At 40.9% G+C, this 15822-nt stretch overlaps 1 protein-coding gene across 10 annotated transcripts in view; it reads left to right on the forward strand.

Moving 5' to 3' along the window:
* The first annotated feature begins 3617 nt into the window (after positions 1-3617).
* The window catches only part of PLEKHA1 (pleckstrin homology domain containing A1), a 38759-nt gene continuing 26554 nt past the window's right edge, over positions 3618-15822 (forward strand). For 2 of the 10 annotated variants that reach the window (XM_075155230.1, XM_075155231.1), the window contains exons 1-2: positions 3618-3808; positions 4073-4184. The gene's annotated coding sequence lies outside the window, so the exon portion shown is untranslated. The remainder of the gene's footprint in view (positions 3809-4072; positions 4185-15822) is intronic. The other 8 variants (XM_075155225.1, XM_075155228.1, XM_075155233.1 and 5 more) reach the window with 4 other exon arrangements.

Below are 15822 nucleotides of genomic sequence, written 5' to 3' on the forward strand. Positions count from 1 at the left end.
GTTTTGGCTCTTACTTGGAGGCTTTACAATGCATATTGTAAATATGCTTTAAAGCAGCTTCTGAATTAAACTCTCTGCTTATATGTGCAGGGATTTTAATGCTTCTGCTCCTTTCCTCCCCCTGGGAGGATGAGGCTTGTCTGCGTTGCCCTCAAGGTGCCCATCACACACACAGTTTTGCTGTAAGGCAATGATTGTAGGGAAACCTCCTTCTTCAGTGCTTTAGCTAATTGCCTGCAACAATCGAGGGGACATTTTTCCCTCACTACCCATTAGCTAAGTGACAGCTCAGGGATCAGTGTGGTTATCTTCTCAGGCTTCAGAAACTGCCCATAACTGGAGGTGAACAGGGATGCACTCCCGAGGTGGAGAAGACAACCTTAGAGTCCGTCTTGCTCATGTGTTTGAAGTCACAGCTAATGGCAACCCTGAGATACGGGGTTCTTCCCCAGGTCATACTGACAGGAACCTTGGAGAACTTTTGTCTATCTCTACATTAGGGTAAATAATTTAAGTGGGTAATAAATATTACCTAATCAATTCCGTGTCATTGCAGAAAACTCAGACATTCATCCTCTGGGGTAAAGTTTAATGATGGAAAAGCTTTCCCTGGTTGCTAACACTGAAGGTGTGAGCAGAGTAACGACCTCGCCTGACCATAGCCCCTAAGAAAAGCAGTCCCACTGAGTTCAGTAACACCCCTCTTTAGGAGTGCACAGCCGGCACACTGCATGGGGATGGAATTTGCATTATTGAACCCATAAAAAAAGAATATAGAGAACGCATTTTGTTCTATACTTAGTAATTCACTGGCCAGGCTTTTTCCTGTTTTTCACTGTAACATAACTGTTAGTTTTAACAAAACCGTTTTGTCTAAGGCAGAATTAATTTCTTTAGAGCAATGAAGTGAGGTTTTGTTCATAGTGCTTTATTTCTGTGTGTGTATAAACTTGCTGAACTTCCTCTGCTGGATAAAATTATCCATCATGAAAATACAATTAGAAAAGCTAAGAACTGGGATATTTTGGAATCGTTGAATATTTCTGCTTCATTGCCAGGACATGCAAGATGTGTATTTATATATACAGGGTATATATGTGATATGTATATTTATATCTGTATATCTGTATATACATATATATATAGATACATATTACTCCTTTTGGTATTACTGTTATACATGTATGTTCTACAGGGAGTTTCCATACCTTGTAAAACAAACACGTGTTCTCAAAGGTGCATATTGCCGCAGGTCACCCACTAAATGTTATTTATTATGGACTGTATTTTGGGTAACTGGAATCCTAGCCGGAATTGATGTCCAAACTCTCTTACCCATTTCAGTGACGAGAATCACAAGCAGCTCCTGAGTGAAGGATTGGTACAGAAGGGGCCTGCCAATATTTCTTCCCAGGCCTGACGACTGTTGTGAGAATACCTGCCAGCTTTTGAAGACTATGAATAGAGACAACTGGAGAGGAAGTAAGTGCCTGTCTCATAATTCTGCTGGAATATACTGGGCTCTGAGCCAACTTCTAAATTGAAGTCAGTGGCATTGCATGGGGCAGAAGCCAGTGCAGACTTTATTCTTGAAAATTTTTAGACATTGCAGGCTAGGTAAAAAATAGATTCTCTCCTTTGTAATCTTTGCACACCTACTTTGTATTACAGAAGAATGGGAAGGTATCCGTGTGATCTAGTCACTTCAGACCTGAAGTTTACCTGTTTGTCACCACAATTTCTTTCAATTGTTACATTTGCACACTCTACAGAAAGGAATACTGAAAATATTGAATTGCTTCGAAGTCAGTGAGCGCAGCTGAGCTTTAAGTAGCCTGTGTACCAGTACAATATCATAACACTAGAACTATAAGCAGCCTCCTGCTGAAAGCAAGTTTTGCTTTAAATCGAGGCATTAGAGGGGACTATATTTATGTTTGTATACACATAAGGTTGTCTTGGACATCAAGGATTGATACCTAAATTGTTTAACAGGGAGACATACCCTGTTGGGCTCACCTGCACTGTCCGCGTAATTCATGGGGGAAAAGCTGCATCGGTGGCAGCTGACTTCTCCATCTCACACTGGTCAATGGCTGAGCTCTTCACCTTTTGGTTCCCCACATGCATATTCCGTGACCATACTTTTGTGAACAGTGCAACTTACAGAATTTGGCTATTTTAAAAAGTTTGTACCTCAACTTAAGCAAAGATAGTTCTTTATACACCTGACTGTCTCCTCACTAAATTGCAAACAGGGGAAGAATTAGGCCATCTCAAAAGGAAGGTTGCAGTAGTCTTCCATGATGGAAGCTATGGTAAACTACAATATGAGGTTTGCTACCTGATGCCAATAAAATATATTCCCCCTTTTAAATGTAATCATCTCCTTTTTTTCCTTTCCTGAGTCCTATTATCACAACACATGGTTATTCAAACCTTGTTTGGGAGGCTGGAGAAAGCAGTTGAAAGTTAAGGCATATCAGACTGTAGACTGCCATGGTTTCCATTCTGACACCTTCTGCACGCCCGTTATGAAACAGCTTTTGATTGCACGGCTTTTTTGATTGCAAAAAGGGCATATCGTTTTTGCAAAGGGCTCTTCCACGCGCAGTGCAATGGCAGGCCACATCCTGCAGTCGTTTAATGAGCTGCCACAGTCATGGTAGTTCTGTCAGCACGAGAAATGTCAAATCAGGACCGAAGCGGGGGAGGGACACGGTGCTGGCTACTGTTAATTGTCTTACATTAACCCCAGGAAAACACTGTTAAGTGAAAATCATCAAAAAAACGCATGAATAATTGCGAATGGAGTCCAGATTGAAAAGCTTCTGGCTCGTGCAGCTGCAGAGTGTGTGACCTAGCCAGGGCTTGATAGGAAAAAGTTGCCATGGGAATGGTACGGCATTGTTTGCGGCTGACTTCAGCCTTATTGTTGTGCTCTGATTACAGCTTTTGTTTCGCCGTGAAGTACAGTTGTTAAATGCCAGCTTGAAACAAAGAAGTATTTACATGCAACGGCTGCGTTCAAATATTTTCTGTTTTTAAAGATATCACGGCTTTAAGCTAGGAAAAAAACTTTGGAAAATACTAAGCATTTTATGCAAATACAGTATATGCTTAGAAGATAATTCCCATTAAAATCGGTTAAGTATCATTACTGGACATGGTTATTCGCCACGGTGACCGATGGCTTCGCAGAGCTTTGGGGCGGCCCCGGAGCCTCCTGTGAGAAGTGGGGGGGCAGAGTCTCCACACACCCACGCTGTTAATCCCCTCTGGCAGGGTCCCTCTCCATTACATTTAATATTAAAATCAAAGTAATTGCATGTTCAGAAAACACAGCTGCAGACAATAAGCAGTGTCACATGTATTCGCGTAACGCTGCTTTCTCCTCTGCATGGCGGTACCTTCACCCCCAGCTCCGCCTCAGCAGCCCGGGCAGCACCAGGCCCCGCCGCCGGGGAACTACAACTCCCGTCAGGCATTGCTCCGCAGGGCCGCGCCGCGCCGGCGCCACCCGCGCCGCACTACATATCCCAGAAGGCTCCGCGGCGCCGGGCTGGCCCGGCGGTGGGGCTGCGGCGCATGAGCACGGCGGGGCGGGGCGTGGGCCTCGGCGGTGTCGCCGCGGTCGGTGGCGGCGGGAGGCGGTGAAGTTTCTTCGGAGGGAGAAGGGGGCGGGAAGAGAAAGGGCCGCCCGCTGCGCCGAGCCGGGCCGGGCCGGGCAGGGAGCGCGGCAGGAGGCGGCGGGTCCCCGCGCGGCCCGGCTCTCCTCACGGGGGCTCCCGGACTGTCCTGGACTCCAGTAAGTGCCTCGGCAGGGGCGCTGAGGCGGGGCCGGGGGGCTGAGGCGGCGGGGTCGGGGCGCGCTGAGGCGGCGGGGCTGCCCGGCCCGGCCCTGTGGGGAAGGCGCCTGGTTGATGCTCTTCCGTGCTCGCCCGGTGTTTGACCGGGCAGGGCACTGCCCTGTTCCCTCGACGCCTCTGCCTTTGTGTAGCTCCTCGATCGTAACCGCTTCGTGCGCTTCCCTTCCCTCCTCCCTCTCCTTTTTCTTCCTTTTCCCTCGAAGCCACCGCCTTGGCGTGGGGGCTCTCCCCGTGTTTCACCTCAGGGGCAGTGTATAGGAGGCCGTGGCATAATCGCCCTGGTAAAGCAGACAAGGCTCTGTCACATCCCCAGAGGTAAGAGGATGATCTCATTACCCGTAATTTTTTTTTTTTTTTCTTCTCCTCTCTTCTGCTCAACTTCGGTCTTTGAGCATGATGGGAAGGAGCGATCTTATCTGGGCAGAGCCCTGCAGTGATGGTGCCTGGGAGGGTGTGGGCTCCCGGAGCACCCCGCCTGCTCGGCCGCCAAGCCGGGCCTCTCTCGGTTGTGCTCGAGTCTGGCATTGAAATCTCAAGCTGCAGCTTCAAGGAGAGCTGAGTGTGATTGGGACGGCTAACATTCAGCGGCTAGTCTGTTTTTAGCTTTTGAAGGCACTAGTTCTGAAGAGGGCTATTTCGGAAAGCTGTTGCCTGTGCTAGCAATGCAAGCCTGCGCCTCGGAGTTGTGTTCTAGCTTAGCTGTAACCTGGGCTGGTTATTTACTGAAGCAAAGTGTCTTTAAATGGATAACTTGACTATAAATGAATGTTAAACTGTAACTAATATTGTCATAGTAGCAGTTTTTAGCACATGTACAATTCTAGATGTGTGTTTGACATGCTACTAACTTAAGACAGACTTAAATACTGTGTGTATTGTGCAGTTCCCTTAGGTATAACCAATGCATAACCTTCATGAAAGGCATTATATTATTGCATAAAATGTTTGCAAAGTAACATCAAGAGGACAGCAATTTCTCTTTGGGGAACAGGCTCCTGTTTTGATGCCTTTTTTAAAAAAAAAAAGTCTAGTTTTCACTAATCAATGTACTATGTTTATAAACAAGCAAAAAGAACGGTTTATCTTCAAGTGGGGAAACAGTGATTAATTTGTTAGGCTGAGCAGTATGAATTAGGCATGAGCAAAATGGTGTTGCTTATCTGAGTAAAGCTGAGAGGGAGAATTACTTTTTTTTTTTTTGATTCTTATGAGCTAGATCTCTCCATGCTTCACCTTCTTACAAAAACATAGTGCTTTTAAAGAGGCTACTAGACATCCTTGCATATAGTAAGCTGAATGGCATCAGCTTTTTTGTTGCCTTCTAACAAATTGCTTATTTTACTAAAAGAGGCCATAATGTCTGTAAAGATATGTTTTCTCTTCTCTTCCCATTACCCAATCCCATACATAACACTGGAAGACAGAGCCATATTTGATCATACAGTTTGGGCCTGTGAGGTACCAGGAATAGCTTCTCACTGTTGAATCCAGCAGGGTTTGGTTTTTTTTTTTCCTGTTTGATTTGTCCACTTCCTTTTTATACTTGGGCTGTGTTCATTATGATGCAGCACAAACACAGTTTTTACTGAGATAGAGCTGTGCATGGCAACTTTGGCTGGTTGCTCTATGATGAGTTACTCTCTTTTAATGAATTTACTGCAATTTTAAGGATGGTGCTTTTTAATACTTTTGATTTGAAAGTAGTTATGAAGTATGATGAAGTCTTGTGTCATTTTATTTCACAACTGAGTAACAGGTGCAGCTTTAAAGCAATTCAGTAGTCCTTGAGAAGGTCTATTCATCCAATTATGTATAGGAAGACTTCTTTAAGTTTTATCACCTGTTCTCATGAGGCTCCATGTTAGATAAATTCACAGGATACTCATTGCATTCTAGTAAGCCTTAACAGTGGGTTTGGAACAGTAGACTTGCCTTTTAGGTCCCTGCAGTCTTGTTTCCTACTTCTGGTTGTTATTTTTACTTGAGAGAGTCACACAAGTAACAATACATAAAACTGTCAGGTATGTAAAGCAGAGAAGTGTAGAAGTGCTGTTTTCCTGTTTGTCACATGACTAAGTGTTAAAAGTGGGCTGAAATCTCTCATGGTAGAGAAGGATTCTTAGCCTGGTTGATATTTGGAGGAGAGCCTTTTAATTCAGGGATAGATAAGCACTGATGCTGCAGAAAGTGATAATTCAAGAGATTATACATGGGATTTTTGTGTATCCTAGAAATCACTGAATACTAGACTGCTGGAGGCAGCTTTGCATCAGAAGTAAAACTTTGTGTGACTCTCTTGTGTTCTTTTTGCAGTTACTAAACATTGCGATTTTACTTTGTTAGTGTGGAAAATATAATTTTCAGTTAGTAAATTGTAAGGATGACATTTATTTTCTTAAGCTATTTCTGTGTTTTATAACTGCCGTTGGCCCTATGTTCCATTGTATAGCTATGCATTTCAAGGGTGGAAATAAAGAAAAAGATGCACAGTAGGTCACTGACAGGTATGTTGCAGTGTTTAAATGTTTCAGAGGAGCAGATGCTTTCATATAAATTAGAGAATAGACAAAGAACCACCGGTGTATGAATAAAGTAGGAAGCATCTTAATGCTTTTCTCCTCCTCCTTTCCCCTCTACTTATTCTTCCTCAGGAGTAGTAACTGGGTGACAGAGAGAAGACACACACACACATGGGAATAAGGAAGGCACGTATATGAGGAGAAGACCTGAATGCAGGAAAAGGCCTTGGTTTTTCCAGATAGCTGTGGCTTCTTTCAGAAGACAAGGAAGCTACATCAGCAGGAAAAATAAAGGCTGACTGTATGGCAGAGTGTTAGTGGAGAAGAGAGAGAGTGCAAAAGTCAGTTTTTATTGTAACAGACTGTCGCAGATTAGAAAGAACTTGAGGACATTACTGAAATGTGAACAGATCTCTACTTGTAATACGGTCTCCAGTGTAGTGTTGGAGATAGCCCAAACTGCCAGGCCTGCAAATTCTTAATCTATTTTAGTAGGTTTAGAATTCCATCAATGTCTTCATTACTAAATGTTCCTGGTTATTTAAGCTGACAGCTATCATAGTAAATGTATTTTCTTCAAAATGCAGTAAACCAGCAGCGTTGGGAAGTGAATGCATGTTGTAAGTGAGAAGTTTCCTTGCATGCCGTGGTGTGCTCTTTCTTGTATCCAGCTGTAGGTCAGTGTTTGTCTAAACAATAGCTTGTGATACGAAGGCATGTATCTTTCTTGCAAGATGGTTGGGTTTTTTTCACCCTGGTAATTATGAGCAATAGAAACATTCTTAGAAAATACTTAATGGGGTTTGGAGCCAAATAAACCTTTGTGCAGTTGGATAATTGCATGAAAATACAGGATAGTAACTTACTTCAGTGCCAAAATATGGGAATTTAGGTAACTGGCTTTAGCATAAAACATTTTTACAAAGTGGAGCAAGTGCTGTAGATGTCGCCAGGAAACAAATTATACAAGAAATATAACAGTCAGTACACGTATTCTTTTGTATTTGAGCCTAAATGCAACAAGACATGGCTGGAAGCATTGCTCTCAATGCTTTATACAGTTATATAAGAAGCACAAATATGAAAATTCTAGTGAGCTTATCTGATATATAGGAATAATGTAGCTGCTTTAAAAAAATTGCCTGCTGAAGAGGTCAGAGTAACAAGAATGGTTCAAGTCAGGTTTTGAAGTTACACTTTAATGCACAGAATAACTGAAATGAATTGGAATGGGAGATACGGCTGAGCAGTTTCAAAATTTTTTCTACTCTTACACTGATCTCTCAGATTAGGACTTTGAAAATTTGTAAGTCTAAGGTCATCTTGATACATACTGTAGCCTAATTTTGAGAAACATTTAGATATGTAATCATATATGGCTCAATTTTATAAATAACACTTTCCTGTTAGTGCTAGGTAAAGCAGCAGGGTTTTGTTGCTGTTGAGGAAGGAAGCTTGGTTCATTGTCTCAGCACTAAGCAGCATTTTCTCCCTCCAGGGACTTGCAGAAGCATCTAGAATGTGTAGGTGTTTCTTTAATCTTGGAGAAGGAACTTATTAAGCTTTCTGGTGCAGAACTATATGAGCCACTTACTTTTAACAGATGTTATCTGCACGAGTAGGGAGTTGCAGGTCTGGTAGACATTTGTGGCATTCAACAGTTTAAACAGTTTTCAGGTTTGAACATATGCCTTTGCCTTGAAAATCTGAATAGTTTCAGGTATTTTATGTAGAAGAAAGGTGGTTCAATGGTGAGGTTGCTGCTCTGGGACTTGGGAAACAGGTTCAGCTCACTGTGTTGCCAAAAGCTTCCTGTGTGGCCTGGGACAAGCTGCTTCTCTGTCCCTCCGCTCTCATACTGAAACTGCAGAGCAGTAGCAGCTCTCTGCATCGCAGAAGTGTTACAAGGGTATGTCAATCAGGTTTTGATGTGTTCGGGTGCAGTAACGTGGGGCATATAGCTCCATTGTGCTAGGAGGGAGAGGCTGAAGAGACTGCCCAGGTTCAAAGCTGGGGGTTAGCTCCAGGCGGAAGGAGTGAAATCAGTAAAATAAGGGGAGGGGGGAAGTTTTGATTGGAAATCTCTTGGATCAGTTAAAAACAGAGAAAGCCAATCCTTAAAACTTTAAGGAGCGCTGCATTGCTTTGTTTGTTTAATGAAGTATAAAAACAATGCTTAAAATACCTGAATGAACAAGGCAAATCTTTCCTGTTATGATTCTGCCACACAGGGAACAATAGCAAAGCTGTCTGTTCCTCTGTTGGCTGTTCTCTTATTTGGAGAATGCTTTTAATTCCAGCTAACTGTTACATCCAAATGTTATAGCTATCAATTTTGTTTATTTGTTCTGCTGGCATGATAGGTAGAATCTCTCAAATTCAGTCTGATTTATTGACTTTTCATGTGAAACAGGTTGAGAAAAGATAGCTTCTCTACCTCCCCACTCCCCTAAGGGGGAAAAGAATTTGCAGCCACCTCTAAAAAGCAGTGTCTTTAGTGACTTCATAGAGCTAAAAGTATTTTAGATTTAAAATCCAATGTAAGACGGTATTGTTATTGCTATAAACTGAAAATGTAGACAAGACAGCAATTATCAAGCTTTGCAAATATGTCTTCATTGTTGAGAGTCAACACTCCCAGGAACAGTCTCTCTATGCTGACAGATAGGTGATAAATTCATTAGTTTAATACGTAATTGTTTTGATGTGTATGCTCTCCATGGGTGCTTTGGTACCCACTACATTTACATCCCATGTCCAAGAAAATGTGTTTGAACTTGTTCAGACTAGTGACTTAATTAAGTGTTCTTCTGTTCAGAGCTAAAACAGTTGCATGTCAGGTTTGTTGTAAGAGTGAGCAGTCCTCTTAAAACTGCACTTCAAAAGATGTTGTTAAATATACTGGTTAACTCTTTAGGGAGGCTTATAATAACAAATGGAAACTTAGGCTGTACTAATAATTCATCTGGCAAGTTATTTCTATAGCTAATAGACTCAGTGGCTGTATGTGCGCTACTGCTGCAAAGTTAGGTAGCAGTGTTTAAAGGTTGTTCTTGCTTCAGAAGTATTCCTGCTTATTCAGGACTTCTGGCTTTGCTTATTTTTTTTTTTCATTAACCTTTTTTTTTTTTCTTCCTTAAATCAAGTTCATTGTAGGTGCTGTAATTCATTTATATTGTCTTGCTAATTTGTGCTGGTGCCCTGATTTTTGCGTGGAGGAGCAGGATTTCTTAGGGAGGTCCATTTGTTCCCTTCTTGGGGGAAGGCTGCAGTACAGTATGTTGTAAACCAGTTTGTTGCGTACTCATGGTAAGTTCAGGATTTCCAGGCATGTTGTTGCACATACGCAGGACTTGCGATTCTTCTGGAGTATTTCCGTCTTGCTGTGTATAGGTCAGGCAGCAATCCTGCAAAGTGCCAGGAGCCTGATGACTTCCTGGTAGTATTGGGATTACTCTGTAGGTGGAGCGTTATTATTCTCCATATGCATCGTAATTTACGCTTTGAGAAAAACCAGTGTCAGTGCAGAACAACAGCTGTGCAGTAAACTGGTATTTGTGTCATTGCACAAATAAGAAGAAAGGTAAGGAAGAAGGTCAGTGCCCAGACATGGCCCAGTACCTGATGTGAGGACAATTCCTTGGGCTCACGGCTTGTTTCCAAGGAGGAAGGCTGCTGGAAGTGAATTGTGTGAGAAGTTACAGTGAAATGTGTGCTTCAAGTGAAGTGTTAGCGTGCTGGCACTGTGCTACAAAACCTGTCATTGCAGATAAGCTTTTCTTTTACGGGGTTTCTCTCTGTGTCAGGGGAGACTTTTATTAAATATAGCAGAGCGGGATTTCATTTTCTTAACTTAAGTAGTATAAAAAAGTGGAGGGAGGGTGGGGAGGTATGGACCTGAAAACCTTGCCATTTGGTGGGAGCTTAATTTTCTCCTCCCACTATGGTAAACAGGAGCTGGCATGTGTTCTGGAAATGAGTATTGGTTCACTTACATGAGACAGACAAAGCCTTATTCTTCCTAAAGAACTTTCACTAAACTTGCGCTTACTGAAGAGCTCTGAGACTAGTCCTAATTGCTGTGAATCCTTGTGTAGTTCTAACATGGTTGATAAGTAAGCTACATTCTGGAGGACACATCTAGTCCTTGCAGTAGCAGGAATTTTGGCCTGCATAGTGGCTTGTGCAATGAACTGAACATGGTCTGTACTGTGAAGTCCCACAGTATTAAAATAACAGTGAGGTGAAATCTTAATGGCAACAATTTTTCCTGCCCAAAGTATTAATGTAGATGAACCAGTGCATTTTTTTTATTCTGCATTGAATTTGCTATATTAGTTCTAGAAAATCAAATTTGATAATCAGTGACTTGCTTTGTGTGCTTTGGTTTCATTAAATCTTTTTACATTTTTAAAAAAGGTCAAACCAAATATTCATCTGATAGTGTTCTTTTCATTATTTGATACTTTAAATAAACTGAAAAATCAGTTATTTACAGGCCTTGTTAGACTCCACAGTTGGTTATGAGCGCTAAAAAATATGCTTGCTTGCTTTGTTCTGAGCTCACTGTAGACAAAATTGTTAAATGTTGTCTTAAACTTGTGTTCAGCTGGCCTGTAATATGCTGTGCTACTGGTAGACATACGTAATGTGAAATCACAGTTTGCAGGTATTCAGCTCTTCAGAGCTGGCTTTAGAGTGTCTTAAATGTACAGTTTAATGGAATTAGTCTGAATGTGATATTCTAGCATTTGAATTTGGAACTTGCCTTTGGATCTGTATGTAAAAGGTACCTTTTACTACTGCAACACTCTCAAAGTTTCCCTCTGTTTGGCTTCTACCCAGTGTTTTCAGCACAACACTTTGGTGCTACTAAGGCAGATAGTTGGTTTTTTTTTAAGTAGTACTTTCAAAATTAATTTAACACACTCTTATGTAGATGTTGCTATTCCTTTAATAAATGTAAGAGTACTCTGTGAATACTGAAGAAGGTGTTTTCAGCTTGTTGATTTCCTAACCAGCTGGCCTTTTGATTTTTTGCATACTTCACTGGAAGAAGGTGTATGTTTGTTTGTGCTCGTGAGTTTGTACCCAGGATTCAGAGTGAAAATCGGCAACACTGACTCAAAAATGGCAAACTTCTTTTAACCAGCCTCACCTTTTCGTATTGAACTTCCTCAGGTTAAACGAGCTTCGTCAGGATTTATAGTTTGATGGAGATAGTCTTAGTGCTTCAAAGTCATTGGGATGCTTTTGAGACTCCTGCCCTTTCATATTTGAAGACAAGTTTGGGTTGAATTTGAAATAGCTGGCAGTTTGTGGAATCTGAGTTCTCAGAGTGGTTGGCCTAGATGAAACAGTTACTAGTAATTGCAATTAAACAGTTTTTTATTAATGAGTAACTAGTAATAATAAGTAATCCTAATAAGTAATGTGCTTATTCCCTGCTTAATTTTTAATTTGGTTTAGTTGTCATGAATGGAACAATTTCTGTAGACTAATGCATGTAAGCATTTTCAAGAGCAAGGACTTAATTTGTCATATTTGGAGTTTTACATACAGCACTTACTTAAAACTTTGAAAAGGCCCGTATTAACATTAAAAATAATTGTGAATAATAATAAACTCTGAACCTGCATTATTAAGCATTTTAACTAGTCTGTAACTGAAATTAATAAGCTTTTAAAAATTTGTTTTGAGATTGTATGAGATAAGTCAAAGTGAATTAGTGTAACTATATTTTGTTTTCCTCTGTTGTACTCATCTCTCTGGTTATATCTCATTTTGAGAAACTTTGTATTACCTAGACTTAATATGAAGTGATGAAAACTGTACTTCTGACTGTTGTAAAAATTTTGCGTTATTGAACATACTCTTTTACTGTCTTTTAACTTGGTTATTTTACTTTATTGCTTTCTAGGCTACTCATCACTCGTAAGTTATTAATAGATAAATTTCAAGAGTGTCTTTTATAATGGCCTCATTGCACAGGTTGCTTCCTTTTATTTGCGTTAGCTCAGTGCATTTAGAGGGACAATTAAAATACTTGTTTTAGCTAGGCAAAAACCATTAATAGGTGAGGTTTTTTGTTTTGGCTGTCTTAAGAGATCAGTGATAGAGAGGAATTTTGCATCCTGTGCAGTGCATTTCCTCATTTCATCATATCCCAAAGCCTTCAGCTGCTATTGCAAATACCTTAAAATGGAGGAAGGGGGTTAAATTAAGAGCATGAAACATCACTTGCAGGAATTCCTGTAAAAGTTGTTGAGGAAGTACCGGTCTGTTCCATCGTGGAACTTGTAGATGGGTATTTGAAATAGGCCAGCGGGTGATGGATTCAGGTAACTTCAGAACATTTTCCTTAGAACTCCAGTCTTCCCCTCAAATGTACTGAAACTTTTACCTAGACAAAGGTAACAGTGCTGCAGTTTAGCCTGAAGATGAAGAGCTTGTGCATGGGTTGATGTCATTGTCCGTGGTGAATGATTGCAGCTTTCTGGCAAGCAGTGTGTCTGGAATTGGGAGGCAGACCGAAATGGCTGGGAAAACCTTAACTGCCAGTGTAGTAGGGAGGCAGACGGTGGTCTGTGTTAATTAATTCCGTGCATCTTTTGTGGTTAACTTCATCTCCGTTGTTTCTCTCTTCAGAGAGAGCCAGCTGTTTCTCACTGGCGTATTATTATACCAACAGTCTTGGGGTGTTGCAGGTTTTACTGGATTCAGTCTGTACTGAAAGAAGGTATATCAAACTATATGCTTTGATGCATTTCTGTTGTAAAATGTGTATTTTAATAATATAATATTTTTAATAAATAAAGCACCCAGGATTAATGCTGTAGCATTTAAGTGGTAGATAGTGTGGAATAAAATCACAGTCATTTGACTTAAAATCATAGAATAGTTTGGACTTGCTGAGGTACACTGGAAAAGAAGGGAATAGTTGGCTTACCCTGATTTAACAAGTCTTCCTGGAAAACAGCAGATCAGATGCGTTTTGAAGACAGAGTGATGACTGAGTAAGACTTAAGTGGAAGATAAGACTGCTGTTTTTTTAGATGATTCATCAGTGCAAATGATGATTCTTCTATATTGTGGCCTGTTTGGAAGTTGGATTAGATGCTAGTTGTTTGATATGCCTAGTTTGATCAGGGGGAGGAGACGTCAGTGCTACTGGAACTTATTTCAGGTTTTTTAATTTTGAAGATTAACTTCTTATGCTTAGGAATTCTCTTCCAAGTGAATACTGGCCTTTTGCAGCTGCTTTTTTCCTTCTTCTTGACCACTTTAGAGAAGGAATCTAAATTTAGGGGTCAGCATATCCTGGAGACTTCCAGTTCTCATTTGTAGATGTAGTTAAAATGTTGCTAATAGTTTGATATGCTTCTAGCAAATCAAAGTTGTGTCTTCTATGTTTAACAGAAGCATACAATGTCTGTTGTGCCCTCCAGAACAAAAACAAATCAGTGAAGGATCGTTGGGAAATAGAAAAGCTCAGTATGTCATTTTAAAACAGTCAATCCTAAATTATCTTCGGTTGTTGTCAGAATTGTACCCAAGTCATCTCTTCAGCTTCTGGATTAATGTTTTTCTGTAATGTTTTGGGTACTTTAAGGGGTTTGTGAAAGATGAGCAGAGATGTTGTCTCTTGGCTTAAATTATCTATATGGTGTTCTGTTTCTACTGGAAGGTTTTCAAAGGGTTGAAAATAAAGAAGTTTGGACAATGGTCCTGGAAGATTTATGTGACTTGTTTTCAGAGGCTGTTCTGAGCACGTTGTCTCAGGGTTGGGGTTGGTTTTTTTCCCCCCCTCCTCTTTGTTGTCCAGGATGTATGCAAGAAGGAAAGCTTTCATTGCTGTGTTGTTCAAGGTATAAGCAGGACAGTCTGAACTCATCCCTTACCCTTGGGAGTCAGTAAATGGAGTAAATGGCCAGTAAAAGAGATGACCAACTGGAGAGTAGCTGATTTACAGCAGGAAGCTGATAGTAATTGCCTAGGCAAAAGCCAAGAGCCCTCAATAATTAAGCTGTCCCTGGAACTGCAGGAAAGACTGGAGATTGCTGGGGATACTGCTTACCTTTCCTTTGCGGTGATGGAGCTAGTTTAAATAGTAGAGCTTAAAAAGGGGGGTGGGGAGGAGGGATGGGCATGACTCATGGCATCATTTTGTATTTATCAAGTGTAGTTTTATGAATGTTGTTTATCATTTCATAGAGATGAGTAAGTAGTAATGTATGTTTCTTAATCTTCTTAGCTAATAGGAAAAGAACCCCAAGTCATCTCCTGTGGTAAGTGAAATCCAAAGTTCAAAATGGCCATACACTAATAAAGCAGGAAGCAGAAGTGTTACTCTAAATTAAAGACATAAAAATAATGATAAAACTATACACAGAGCTTGGGCAAAACACATGTAAAGTAGAGCTAAAACGTATTAAGGAGCAGTGCTCATGTTGCTGTATTTCTTAATCAAGCTTTCATGTGGATAGTGCAAAGCCTATTGCATGGTCATTTATTCACATGAAGTTCCACTTTCTCTAGTAAGCCAGCGGTCCGTGATTTATGCCTGCTTGTGGAAATGAAGCATTAGCTGTCAAAGGAGAGATTGGGCCATAGAAATGTTATCTTGCATGCCACTTGAATGGTCCTGTATAGACTTTGTACTTGAAGGTATGGAGGCTGCAACCAAACTGTAAAGGAGGTGAACTCAAGAGCAGGTGCTGGTGTGAAACTAAAAATAGAAATTGATGTAGGAGAGTTTAAGCAGTCTGTTATAAATGATGAAAACGAGATACTTGTGTGCCTCTGCAGGTTCTAGTTGTGTAGTCATGCATTGACAGTTATGGACTGGGAGAAGGTGATCTGTGATTTTTATTTATAGGAGGCCAGGCAGCCTTCAGTTTGTGATATAAATGTTGAAGAATGTTGGTACATGGTATACCCAAGAGGAAAAGAGTGGTGAGAGGGGAAATCTGAGAGAAGCTGGGCTGGTGAGGTATGTACCTACTTAAATTAGTACACCGCCACTGGAAAGAGGGATGTAAGACTTCAAAAATAAGTGAGACGTCCTGTTTGGAGTATAACACAACTCTCCAAGAAGAAATTTTAAGGAGCTGAGAGTTTTCTGAATTCCTACATGAGTGTCAATATACACCAGAAAATGGGTTTTCAAAAATATATCAGCTGCTGGTGGATTATGGCGAGAACCAAGAGGTAATGGGTCACAGGGATGTTTTTTCTGAAGTAGCACTATGTCATTGACCCATGTCTTCTCCCTCCCCTTCCCCCCTCCCACTCCAGGGAGGGAAGGCAAAATAAAATTAAGTTGTATGTAATCTGTTACAGGTTTGATGCCTTCAGCTTTTCTCTCTAAGAACTCGTAATCTTTTTATAATATTTGATTCTAAAAGTGGACAGAAGAGTTATTACACTGTTCT

Source organism: Calonectris borealis, chromosome 7 (assembly GCF_964195595.1).
Source record: "Calonectris borealis chromosome 7, bCalBor7.hap1.2, whole genome shotgun sequence".
NCBI lineage: Eukaryota > Metazoa > Chordata > Aves > Procellariiformes > Procellariidae > Calonectris > Calonectris borealis.